Below are 14,441 nucleotides of genomic sequence, written 5' to 3' on the forward strand. Positions count from 1 at the left end.
AGAGTACTCAGAAAAGGGACTGCCCTCTAGAAGCAGCCCATACTATTAAAAAATGTTTTATTGTTACCTTTTGTTTTTTACATCAGTTGTTCTAGATATCCTCTTCCTCTCCCAGCACTGTACTCTCCCTTGTACATTCCAGTTTTAGAGAGCTTTAATTGTTAGGAAGTTTCATTTTATGCTGAACTGAAATTTGCCTCATGTAACTTACACACACCCACTACTCAATAATAATAACAATGATAAACAAACCCCCCCGAAAGGCCAACCCTGAGTCCATATTTTGAGGTAGGGAATTTTGAGGGTAAAGGAAAGCCAGTCAGGGTGATGTACTTTGGTGACTTTGTACATCATTATCATCATCATCATCATCATCAATCATCATCATCATCATCATCATCACCATCATCATCATTTTTATGTACTTAACACTCATTGTTATTTATATTTACAGAAGATGAGCCTTCATCCCAATACTTTTAAGCAGCTAGATTGAGCAGTGGCTGGAGAGCTGGACTTGACATCAGGGAGACCTGAGTTCAAATCCTGCCTCAGATACTTATTAGCTTTGTGATCCTAGGCAAGTCACTTAATCTCCTTCAGCCTCAGTTTTCTCATCTACAAAATGGGGGATAACTGTACCTACGTCAGTGTTATGAGGGTAAAATGAAATAATCTTTATAAAGCACTTTGCAAACCTTCCTATGTTATATAAATGCTAGTTCTTATGAATAAAACATGAATACAAATAACTCCAGTTACAAAAAAACAGTCATTTTGTCCAGCTGCACAATAGGTGCATTAAACATGGGTTTAATGCACAGGTCATTAAACATGAAAGAATTATAGCAGGAGAAAAACTTGTCCCAAGACCAGTTCTTTCTGAACTCTGCTGAAAAGATGAGAAGGATGAGATTAAATGTAACAGTAGCAACAATAATATCTTGTATTTATGCAGTGCTTTAATGTACATTATCTCATTTCTGCCCTCCCCCCCTCCCCTGAGCTAAGTGGCCAGGTATAATCCATCTTCCACAGGATGGCCCTTGAGAAAGCTGTTGTCTCCTCCCCAGATCTCTCCATTTCCTTCAACATCTCTGAACATCCTCTAGGTCTTTATACATCCTTGTCTCCAGGCTTCTCAGCATACTGGTTGTCATCCTCTGGATGTGTTTTAGTTTGTCAATGTCCTGGTTCTGGTTTTTCTCTTTCTTTGTATCTCCAATGCTTAGCATGGTGCCTGGCACATAGTAAGTGCTTAATAAATGCTTCCTGACTTATTTCCCCAAATGTGATGCCTAGAACTGAATGCAAAACTCCAAATGTGGTCTGGCTCCGTATAGAAAAACAGAACAATTGATCTCGTCCCTTCTGAAAAACATGTTTCTGTTAAAGCACTGACTCAGCACGTTTGCCTGCCATATTATGCTTCTGACTTATTGGGCTTGCTTGTGCAGTATATTTCTCTAAACCTAAGTGAAGGACTTGTTTGCTGAATTGCCATGGCCAAAGGATTCCTCCCCCATTGGCCAACCTCCTGGGAATGGGGGTCTCCTTCTTTGTCAGGCTAGTCCTTGCCAGAACACACAGTCCATCATCAGCCCCATTCTCCAGCATGGTAAAATCAAATCAAGCTTAGGTTTTGCTGGTCTAGCCTTCAATAACCCACGGTTATGTCCATGGGGCATCGAAGTAAGACCATTATGGAAGACGTGGGCTAGAAGAACACAAGATGAGAAAGTACAGATGGGTTATGGTCTACATCTTTGGAAGGAGTTATCCCTTGTCAACAGGGTACTGAATTTCCTGAAGCATCTAAATGAAGGATTTTATATTGTTCCCTCTTTGTCTCTGTTATATCCAGCCTGTAGTTCTATCTTACTAGTATCTTTTGTTTCACCCACAAAGTTAATAAGCATGCCATCTTATGACATGAGGCAGCACGGTGGTATAGTGAATAGAGTACTGGACTGGGAGTTCAAGTCTGGAGGCAGACTCGAGTTCAGATATGGCCTCAATCGCTTATTATCTGTGTTACTCTGAGTGAGTCACTTAACCTCTGTCTAGCTTAGTTTCTTCAATTATGAAATGCAGATAATAATAGCACCTATCTCACAGGGTTGTTGTGAGGATTAAATGGGATAATATTTGTAAAGTGCTTGATACAGCATCTGGCATATAGTAGGTGCTTAATAAATGCTTATTCTCTTCATTTTCCTTCTCTTCTCTTCCCATTTATGTGTTCATTTGATTCAGTGGTGAAAATATTGAACAGGTCATAGCCATAGACAGAGAAATCCTCCAATACAGACATTCTTTTTACTTTTTTTTAATACAAGATCTCCTCATTTTGTCTAAGCTGGAAGAATAGGGGCTACTAATGGACCCTTTCACACTACATGGAAGTTTTATCTGCTCCATTTCTGACCAGGACCCTTCTTAGGTGACCTGGTGGTCTCTGGCTCCCAAGGGTTCACCAATATTAAGGCTGAACCTTGTGTGGACACTGACTGGCATAGTTCACTGCCCAGCAGAACTCTTGAGCTCAAGAGATACACCAGTCTCAACCTCCCTGGTAGTGGGGATTACACCACACCCAGGGTATTAGAGACATCTTTCCAGGATGACATCAATCCTTTAATCACTGGGCTTTGGGTACAGTCATTCAACCAGTTCCAGATTTAGCTAACTGTACTACCATCTAGCCTACATCCCTTCATCTTGTCTCCAAGGATATGTCAAGAGACTTTGTCCAAAGTGTTGAAGAAATCCAGTTATAACCATGCCTATAGCAATCTTCCATGATCTAACTAGCCTAATAGTCACCCAGTTAAAAAAGGAAATCAGGTTACTCTAACTAGATTTACCCATGATAAACCTATGTTGGCTCTTAGTGATCACTGTTTCTCTTTCTAAATGTCAAGAACCAAGCCTTCAAGAATACATTCTCTACATTACAATATGGTATAATAATATCGTAAACATTTCTTAAGCTCTGGTATGTATGAAACATGCAGGGAAAAAAAAACCAAACCAAATAGATGAAGAATGCCTGTTTTCTGGGCTATAATGTGCAGTAGGAGGGGTAGCACACTGAGTTAGTCTGGAGTCAGAGAGTCATAAGCATTTATTAAGCACCTACTATATGCCAGGCACCATGTTAAGTGCAGGGGACATGAAGAAAGGCAAAAGTCAATCCTTGCCCTTGAGGAGCTTACAATCTAATGGGGGAGATAGCATGCAAATAACAAGTTATATACAAGACAAATAAGAAATAATGAACAGAGGGAAGGTCCTAGATTTAAGAAGGAAAGGGAAAGGCTTCCTATAGAAGGTGGGATTGGAAGAAAGTCAGGGAATGCAAGAGGCAGGGATGAAGAGGGAGAGCCTTCCAGACAAGGGGGAGAGTCGTCCTGGAGGTGGGAGGTGGAGTGGTTTGTTTTTTGTTTTTTGAGAACAGCAAGGCAGGAGATGTCACTGAATCTGAGTGCGTAGTGGGTATAAGGTATGAGAAGAATGAAAATGGGAAGAGCTTTGAATGAATGAATCATCTAGCATTTAATTCTATTGGTGATGAGGAGCCACTGGAATTTATTGAGTAGAGTGGTGACATGGTCAGAACTGCACTTAAGAAAAATAACTGGTTATTTTGGTAAACTGGAATGGAAGATGAACTGGAATAGGGAGAGACTTGTAGGCAGACTAACAGCAGGCTATTTCAGTAGTTCAGGCATCAGATGATGAGAGCCACTACCAGGGTGGTAGCAGTATTGCAGTAAAGAAGGGAGTGTATTCAAGAGATGTTGCAAAGGGGAAATCAGCATTGGATTTGGGGAGTGAGAGATAGTGAAGAGCTGAGGATGACTAGGCTATGAGCTTGGGGGACTGGGAGGATGGTGGTGCCCTCAACAGTAAGAGGGAAGTTTGGAAGTAGGGGAGGGGATTTTGGGGGAAAGATTGTAAGTTCCATTTTGGATATATTGAGTTTCATATATCTACTGGACATCCAGTTCAAGATGTCTGAAAGGCAGTTGGAGATGTGAGACTGGAGGTCAGCAGAGAGGTTAGGTCAGGATAAGTAGGTCTGAGAATCATAAGCATAGAGATGATAATTGAATCCATGGGGGCAGATGAGATCACCAAGTGAAGGAGTGTTGAAGGAGAAGAGAAGATGTCAGATAGTTGAAGATGCCAGACTGGAGGAGGTCAGGAGAAAGCTTAGGCCTGGAAAAGTAGATTTGAGAACGGATATGTCCTAGGGGTACATACAGTTCAGATGGACCCTGCAGATGGATGATGAGCTGGGCCCAGAATTGAAATAGGAGGAAGACTGTAGGTTTTTAACATGTTTGAGATACTATGTGGTGCTTTCAGTGATATCCAGCTACCCCTGGCACAAAATGCCCTGTGTTTTTAATACCACTGTTCTTCTGATGGTGCTGTATGGCTGTGAATCATAGGAGGTATGAATAGATACTAGTTCTTCTGAATAAGATATAGAGGGCTTTAGGGGATCGCATGCAGTGCGATATGGCAACCAAAAGACAATGTAATCTTAGACTGCATTAAGAGAGAAATGGTGCCCAGAATGAGGGAGGTCCACAGATGAAAAAATTGTGGCCAGAGAGGTTGTGACCCACCCATATCAAATTTAATTCAATAAACTTTTACTAAACACTTTCTGGACTAAGTGATACAAAAGATAAACAGCTTAGATAAAATAAGCTTGCTTTGATGATGCTAATAGTCTAACTGGGGACTATTACACAACACAGATACCTAAAATAGACAGTATTTCATATGTAGTTCTTGGAATGAGGCAATCCACCAATGTAGTGGGTGGGGGTCTAATACTCTTCACCACTTCCCTCCCTTCATTCTTTTTTCCTTTGTGGCTCATTTCCCCTCAACCTGTCTCCATGCTAGTAAGTTGGAGTTTCTCAGAGGGAGGGGTAGCTATTGTACTAGATATACTCAGGGTCCTAGGGTAATTTTTGTTGGCAACTATTCTTACTAAGACTGTAGCTCATGACCCGCCACCAGTGTATTTTCCATTAATAAATCAGACACTAATAATTAACACTAACCAAAACATTTTCTGAAAATGCAAAACAAATACATAATATTGCATCCATAAATCTGGATTACATTCTCACATCAATGCACATGATATGAGAGAGTGAATATAGACTTAAAGCCCCAAGGTAGTAAGGCAAAAATACAGGGAATAAATGTGGCCAGAACAACTCACAACTCTAGAAATGTAGACTTTGATATCTTCTTTCTATCTCAGGAGACAGACATATATATATATATATATATATATATATATATATATATATATATATATAGAGAGAGAGAGAGAGAGAGAGAGAGAGAGATTTTATATATATATATATTCCTTGATGAGCATAGCTTCTTTTTGAACAAGTGCTTCCATTCCTTGATGAGCATAGCTTTTTTTTGAACAAGTGCTTCCATTACCAGTATAAGCTGATTCATGCTATGCTGAGCTGACACTTCATTAGGCATGGCATCTCAACTGGACAGATTGCTTTGCTGGGCTACTTTTATGATTCATTGCTTCTAAGCTGTCCCTCTATCTGGGGTTGCTGTTCAACCGCAACTGTAGTATCCATCACTTCCAGCTTCAGACTTGAATGATGCCATCAGCTAAAGTAGTGTTATACTCTTCTAGGAAAAGGTAACAACCTTTATCCTAAGATTGGCAAAAAGTCTCTACAACTCTGCTTTCCTCTATTTCTTAGCAAAAACAGGTAGCAAAGTCTAGAAGTATCTTCTGTCTTCTCTCTTCTTTTCTTCCCTTTAACAACAGCCAGCAGTAGAGAGCAAAGGCTGCTCTACACTCCTTCTCAACACCAAGTGGCAATAGAAAGCTCAGTATCTCTCCACTCTTTCTTTTTTTTTCTCCTATTCTTCCTTCTTCTGCCTTCTTTCAGCAGCAAGTGACAATAGAGAACAAAATATATCCTCTCCCCTCCTTTTTAGCAGCCAGGAGCAGTTGAGAGAGCAAAGCATATCCTCTCCAGCCTGTCATAAGCAAATCAACAGCTGCTGTCTGTAGACCTTCAGCAACTCCTTTCTTCATAACACCGAGGCAGCCTTATGCCCCAGACAAGTGAACTGTCAACGGTCACCCTCGTTTTTTATAAGTAAATCAGAAGTGTTAGGTGAGACCCAAGGAAAAGATTGGCCTTTACTATGAGCATTTGGGTACATAGTTGTCTTCATGGAATGCATAGTCTGGTAATGGCTTGCATTTCTATAATGTATCAAGCCTTTACAAAGCACTTATATCGTCCCCATTTTACAGACAAAGAAATTTTATATTCAGAGTTGGACTTGGCTTTATCCTTATTTTGCAGATGAGGGAACAGGCTTCTAGAGGTGAAGGTCACATAGCTTAGGGTTACATAGTAAATGTTGGACCCAGAATTAGAACCCAGATTTCCTAATTTGTTATAACATAGCACTTTAAGTAGGGGGATATGTTGCAGAGATGATGATAATACAAAATAAGGTTATCTCTAATGGAGTGTGTGGTAAGAGAGTCAGTGAAGTGCAAGAAAGTGTTATGTGAGATTCAAGGGTGAAGGTTGTTACTGATAAAGGAGATCAAGGAAAGCTTCATGGAGGAAGTGGCATTTCATCTGAGCGTAGAAGGAAAAGGCAGACTTCAACAAGCTCATTGGGAGGGCTGTGGAGAACATTCAAGGCAGACATAGGGAATAATAGGGAGGCGGGAAGGTACTGTTCTAGGGAGGTAGAATGACTACAGAATTTACATAGATAACAAGAGGCTGAGCCAGGTAGCAGTCTTAAAACTCCAAATGTAGGGCTTCTTCCACTATGCCACTCATCCCAGCATCCTGCTCCCCTTCACCCTTCTTTCTAAAAAAGTATAGTAGCATTCCTCTGTGGGACAATTGAGAAGTCAAGAATGCTATTCCATCTTAGTTCATTGGGTCTAGGAGTACAAATAAGATTTTGAATAATGACCACTGAATAGTGACAGTCCTCACTATTTTTATGTCCACAAGAAAAAAACCCAGTGTAATGGGCCTGAGTATCAGAAGACATATATTCCAGACATATATTCCAATAAGCTCTTCCATTTACACTCTGTATGAACTCAGACAAATTACTGTACCCCTTTGCTTCTCAGTTTCCTCATCTGTAAAATGGGGGTAATAACAACCATCCTGTCTGCCTCCTGGTGTTATAATGATCAAATGAGATTAATAGATTCCATAGCACTTTGTAAACTTTAAAGTACTCTATAAACATACAAAGTTAATACTGTTCACTTTCATAAAGTATGGAGTTCATAGAATCATAGGATCTAAATTTGGAAAGGACCTCAGAAACATTTAAGCTTAAACCCCTCATTTTCAAATAGGAAATGAGGCCCAGGGAGATTAAATGATTTATGCACATAAGCATCAGAAGCAGGATTTGAATCCCGGTCTTTTGACTCCAAAGTTCATGTTCTTTCCATTGTTCCTTTCGTCATTTTTAAAACATGGGGACAATCTTGTGGGTTACAATGCTTCAGGCTCCTAGGAGACAATTGAGTTGGGCAGGATTTGGGTGGTAAGACAGACCAAAAAGGGACTGAGGATTAGGAGGAGACTAAGGAACGTTGTGAACTTTTTTTTTTCCCTCTTTTTTTTTCTTTTTAGGCAATTGGGGTTAAGTAACTTACCCAGGTCACAACAGCTAGCAAGTGTCAGCTGTTTGGTCTGAGGTCACATTTGAACTCAGGGCCAGTGCTCTATCCACTGCACCACCTAGCTGCCCAACGTTGTGAACTTCTGTTGGGAAAATTTCAGACGTCCTGTGTGATGGGGGAAAAAAAAATCAATAAGCATTTTTAGGCTTACTATGTGTTAGGCATTGTGTTAAGGGTCTCAGGATACAAAGAAAGGCAAACACAGCCCTTGCCTCAAGAAGCTTACAGTCTAATGGGGGAGACAATATGTAAATAACTAGGGCACACAAGATGTGTATTTATCAAATGAAGGTAATCTCTGAGGACTCAGCAACTAACTAGTAGCTGGGAGCCTGGGTGGTGTCTTAGCTGGATCTTGAAAGAAGTCTGAGGGGCAGCAGGGCGTTGCAGTAGATAGAGCACCAGTTACTGCTTCCTTATGGCCAGACCCCAAAACGCAGAGAGGACTAGGGAGGAACTGGGAGATTGTGAGTGAGGGAGAGAGGGACCATAGGACGTACAGGGTACTGGAAGATGATGGGCCGCACCCCTCCCTTTCTCAGCATCTGGGCCAAGCTATGCAATACTTCTTGGGGGAAAGCTGGTAGTTTGGGGTGGGTAAAGGCTAGTGTATGAAGTGCAAGGAGGGAACAGTCTGAAATAGTGGACCCCTAGGACGTTTCCCTTCCGCCCCAGTCCCCTAGGCTTACAGCATTAAGGGTCAGAGGGGTCAGGGACTGGGTGGGATGCGGGGGTGGGGTGTGAAGGCCCAGGAGGGCCCTGGGCTTGGAGCATGCGTTTTGCATAGGCTGCCTGCAAACCTGCCCCCCTCCCCCCTTTCCCGCATTGATCCTCTCAAGCCCCGCCCCCTGCCTAGGGTCCTGGCCTTGACGCCCCGCCCCTCCCTGCTGTTCTCCTCCCCCTGAGGCTGCGGCGCTCAGACTGAGCCCTTGCGGGCTGGTTCCGAGTGGGTGTGCGGGGGTGTGAGGGTGAGCGGCCTCTGCCTGAGCTGAGCCGCCACCACTGCCCCCCTCCCCCCCAGACCAGCGGGGCCATGGACCCCTCCCGCGCTATCCAGCAAGAGATCAGCTCCCTCAAAGGTGCGGGCCAGGGCTGGCGGGGGGCGGGGGGGAGACCTGCCATATGGAGGGGGCGAGGAAGGTCTGGGGAGACCGTGGAGGGCGGTGCGGAAGGGAGGAATGGGGGGCGTTTGGGGGAGGCTGAGAGATACTATATGGGGGGAGATCGAGGACCGGTGGTCTGCGGGGCCTATGGGTCTGGGGAAGGCCAAGGGGGACTCTGTGGGACCTTAGGGGCTGGTGGGTTGGGGACTGGACAAGAAAAGTGCCCGGTCTGACAGAGTTCTGAGTGAGCTGACCCGGTCTGGAGGGGGAAATGTGGGTCGGGGACCCCACGTGGAGCCCTGACTTTGCAGGGGCGGCTCCACTGCGCAGTGACCCCAGGTAACCCCCAAACTCCTCCCCTCTCTCCTCTGCTCCTCCCCCTTACCCGCGGTGTGCCTGCAGGTAGTCCTTGGGACCGGTTTTTGTGCATCTGAGGCACCCTGGGGGTAGGGCATTTCTGCAGAGGAGAAGCTCACTTTTGCTGGGACGGATTATTTGAGGTCCCCAGGCTTCTTTCTTGGGAGACAGCTAGGGAGAGATGCTGCAAAGACACTCCAGCTTCTCTCCACTCCCTTGATTAGGAACCCTTTCCAGTTTTACTTTCCGGTAAGGAGCTTGTGTGAGAAAGAGGAGAGAACATCCTTCCTCCCTTTGCACCAGGGATATGAGCTAAGTAGACCTTACTGCAGAGTTGTGACTGTCCCCACCCAGGCAGAGAGGGGGAGGGGATTACTGAGCCAGTGTAGGAAAAGAGATGGGGAGGAGGATGTGGGAGTGGTCCCCTGATGGATGGGCAAGTTGACTGAGGAAAACTCCCTTTTCTTTTCCTTCCCTCCTCTGAGCCTTCCTTTAGGCTGCAGCTGAATTCAGACCCTCTATTCAGCAGCCCTAACCTCACATACAAAACTCTCCCTGCTCACATCAGTATGTAGGGGTTCTGAATGAGAGGGTTGGGGAGAGCCCCTCCCATCTTTTAGTCTCTCAGAGACTCCCTGTGGCTTTGGTGGGGAGGGGTCTCTGCTCCTCTGCAGCAGGGACTGGAGCCAAGTCTGGCGATCCAGTTGTCCGTGGCATACTTCCCCCCTCCTCCTCCCTTCAGGGCATCTCTCAGCCCACCCAGGAGACCCTGGAGTATTGGAGCTCCTGATTGACCTCCCTTGAAGGAGGGTCCCTGAGGGAATGAGGGCCTGAGGCGCCGGTTAGACTGGGGAAAGGCCCCCTGTGGGTGACTCTGAACAGTGGCTTCTTGTCTGGCTGGGGTGGGGGGAGCTGCCCCATCAGCCTGAGTAGTCACCCTGGAGACCTGGTTGCCAGTCCCCTCTGCCCTCCTTGAGGGTTGGGCAGTCCTATTCATTCTGCTCTGGGTGGGTGAATGTGGGGGCTGGGGCGAGGCCAGGTCTGGCCCAAGGCTGGGGGAATTTGTGCTGTTGTTGGAACTGATTCTTGGTGCCCGCTTCAGCCTCCAGAGCTGAGTCAGCAGAGGTGGCTGCTGTCTGCAGTGACCTGGTTTAGGATTGGGGGAGGAGGGAGAGGGTGGCTTTGGTGCAAGGCTGTTCTCTCTGCCAAGCACCCGTGTCATCCCCCTTCTCCTAATCGGAGCTCCCCTGCACCCTAGGGACAGGCCCAGGGGTCCACAATTTGGAGGAAGGGGACCAGCAGGATGGGGGTCTCCGAGGTATATGCACCCTCCTTCTGTCTCTTTAGGCAGTGGTGTTGCTGCCCTCTGCTGCACACTGGAAGCATTGCATCATATCCCAGGTGTGCCAAGGACCTACAGTCCTTTGGATGGAGGAACTGAGTGGAAGAGCTGTGGGGAATAATGTGGCCTACCATTGTCTCAGTGGTAGGACCTTGTGTTGGGGGAATACTTTGGAGGACATGGCTTGAATAGAGAGATTGAGTTAGGGGGAATGACAAACGATATTGGGAGACATGAAATGAAATTGCATTTGTAAAGTGCTTTGCAAATGTTAGAGCATTTTAAATGCTAGCCGTCATCATCATCATCATCATCAAGGAACTTTTAGAGGAACTGATGAATGACCCACGGAGGAGGGTGGGGGAGAGCATTGTGTGGAGACATCCTGTGTCAAGGGGTAATGAGGGGAAGGGCTGGAGTGGGGCATGTCATAAGAACGGGGTCCATATTGAAAGACCATGTGAACGTATTCCAATGGGAAAGACAGTGGGAAATGACAGGAAAACTGGGGAATGGTCTAGGGGGAGTGTATGCATATTCTAGGTCTGGGGGGGTCATCATCCAGGATGTTTCTGAAACCATCCACGGATCAATGGGGGCACCTATGAATGTGTCAGGAGACTTGGATTTTAGTTGTTCAAAGGGAGGGGGTAGTCCGTTTTCCTCTGTCCTGGTTAAACCACATCTCAAATATTGTGTCCAATTTGGAGAAGCTGAGACGTGTCCAGAGGAAGACAAATTGATAAAGACACTGGAAGTTGTCATCTGAATATTAGTTGAATATTCATTTGGCCTGGATAAAAGAAGACAGTGGGCACAGGTTCATTTATTGTTAGAACTAGAAGGAATCTGGGCTAGCCCAATTCTCTTATTTTACAGATGAGGAAAATGAAGCCTAGAGAGGCTGTGTTTTTCCTAAGGTCACACAGCTGCGTAATGATAGAGTAGAGACTAAAGCCCAGATCTCTTGACTCCTAGGCCAGTATTCTTTCTTCTGCACTGAGTGACATGGTTTCTGTCTTCAACTATCTTGGGGGCCCTCATTCAGAAGAGGGAGAGGGTGTGGTCCAATGAAAAGGGTGCTGGATTTGGAGCTGGAGGGCTGGGTTCAAATCCTAGCTCTGACACTTACTACTTGTGTGACCTTGAACAAGTCATTTCTTCCTGGGCTTCATTTTCTTCATCTGTAAAATGAAGAAATTAGAGTAGATGACTCCTGAGGATCCTTTCAGCTCTAAATCTATGCTCCTGTGATTAAATGTGTTCCATCAGACCCCAGAAAGCAGAACTAGGATCCGAGAAGGTCCATTTCAAGCCAGGAAAGGAAGAACTTCCTAACGGGTAGAGCTGTCCAAAAATGGAATGGTGGACTTCCCAGTCACTGGGAGTGAGCAAAGGTTGAATATTATAGTCAGACCTATTTCAGAGAGGCCCCTCAAATTGAGTAGGAGGCTGGACCAGGTGATTTCTAAAGTTCCACCATTCTGACTCTCCTACTATGTTATGTTCCATTAGCAAAACACTTATCCTTTCTGAGTGTCTGTATCCCTATGTGTCAAATGGTGAGAATTTTCAGAGGGTAAGATTTAGGTTTGATGTAAGGAAAAAACTTTGGTTAACAGTTAGAATCATATAAACATCAAATGAACTACCTCTAGAGGTGATGGGTTTCCTCTTTACGAAAGAACTTCAAGCATAAGCTAGATGAATGGGCGGATTGATAGATGAATGGGTGAATGGATGGATTTCATTGATGATTTATTCAAATACACTCATCAGGTGTGTTGTAGAGGGTATTCTGGTTCAGATATCAGTTGGACTAGTTGACCCAGTGACCCAGTGACCTTCTTGCCAACTCTGATGAGTCTGTTAAGTAGGAACAGTACAGTAATTCCTTTCTTCCCTCCTGCTCAGGGTTGGTCTGAGTCTTGGGTGGATGGTCCATATGGGTGGACAAATGCTGGAGAGGTCTGGAATACCAAATAAATGTGCTTCTGGAATATAAGGGGAGGGCTGGGAATTCCCCCCACCCAGGACAGTTTGATTGCCTTTGCTGGGGGTGTGGAGAAGAAGCAGAGGTGGACAGTTTCCTCCTGATAGCCAAGAGACCAGCTTTTGGATTTGTCAGAATGTAAATTTCTACCTTTATTTTTAGTAAATGTGAATGTTGCAACAGCTGGATATGACAACCAAAAAAAGCTAATGATTTTAGGCTGCTCTTAGAGAAGAAGTGTCCAGACCTAGATGTGAGAGTTTTGCTGTCCTCTGTCCTGTTCAGACCACATCTGGAATATGGTGTTCAGGTCTGGATGCCACATTTTAGGAAGGATGTTGATAAGCTGAAGAGCATGGCGGTAGTGGTGGTGGCCACGGTGGTGGGGAGGGTGATGAGGAAGGTGAAAGACCTTGGGCTTATGCCATTTGAAGGTTGATTAAAAGAACTGGGAATATTTCATTTGGAGAAGAGATGACTTGGGACTGACTGATATGTGTCTTCAAGTATTTAAAGGGTTGTCAAATGGTGTTTCCTTCAGGTAGAATGTAAGCATTTGGAGGCAGGGACTGTTTTTTTTTTTGTCTTTGTATCTCCAGACAGTGCCTTGCATATAGTAGGTGAATTATTGTCAAACTGAATAAAATTGAATTGAAGAGGCATTAGATTTTAAATTCTGCAAGACATGTTCTTTCATGTGAGCCTCCCAACAACTCCATGAAATAAAGTACTAAAGGCATTCATTAGTCCCATTTTATTAAGAGGGAAACTGAGACTTAGGTTGAGGGACCTGTCACACAGCTTGGTCACACAGATTGTAGGTGTGAGAGGCAGAGGAGAGCCCTGTAGTCTGATCTTCCTTCCTTTTATTAACCCTCAGAAACAAAAGAGTGAATTTGTGAATTTGTCTTTGTTGAAACCCACAGACCTTGAACCATCAGGAATGGGGAAAAGAAGATTCTGGGGGAACTTGATAGCTGTCTTTAAGTATTTGAAGCTCTGTCACATGGGGAGGGATTAGGTGTGTTCTATTTGGCCCCAGAGGGCAGAATTAGCAACACTGGGTGGGGAATCTGAGAGAGGCAAATGTAAGATTTATGTTAAGAAAAATTTCCTCTCAATGAGAGCTGTCCGAAAGTGGAATGAGTGGCTCAGCAGAGCCCTCGACCACTTGTTGGGGATGTCATAATGGGAATTCCTTAATGGGTGGGGGTTGGAACAGTGCTTTTCCAACCCTATCATTCTGTGGTTTTCTGCTTCTTCTTGGACTCGGAGAACTGAACAAGAAACACGAAGTACATGTTTCAGAGAGCTTTGGCTCGATGTCCCATTTAGTTAGAAACTTTCTGCCGATTAGGGTTTTCTCGAAGTCGAATGAGCCGACTCCAGAAGCATCTAAGCAGACAATGGCAGGATGATCCACATGTTGCGTGTGGGACGAGATACGTCTGAGGTTGTGTCCTTCCCTGCAGTGACAGTCTGTGATTCTCTGGTTGGGGGTTGGGTGGGGGCTCTAGAGCAGTAATTCTTAGCCTTGGTTCCAGGAAGACTGGATAGATTTCAGGGGTCTCTGAACTTTGGTACTTTTGATAACTGCATTTCACTCTAATTGTATTCCTTTGTGTTTTATTTTATGCATTTGAAAGCACTATTCTGAGAGGAGGGGTCCACAGTTTTCACCAGACTGCCCAAGGGGTCCATGATAAAGCACCCCTGCAATAGAGGGTTTTGAGGAGAAATGGGGAGGGAGAAGTTCTGAATCTCTGAACCTTAGGTAAGCCACTGTCTCATTGACCGGTTGTCCTGGTCTCCTTCCCTGCTGGGAGCTGGTCTTTTCTGCACCCCCTGCCCTGCCCTATCTCCCTGACTGGGCGTTAGGGGAAGGATGCCAGT

Source organism: Phascolarctos cinereus, unplaced genomic scaffold, assembly GCF_003287225.1.
Source record: "Phascolarctos cinereus isolate Bilbo 61053 unplaced genomic scaffold, phaCin_HiC Scaffold_4;HRSCAF=312, whole genome shotgun sequence".
Lineage (NCBI taxonomy): Eukaryota > Metazoa > Chordata > Mammalia > Diprotodontia > Phascolarctidae > Phascolarctos > Phascolarctos cinereus.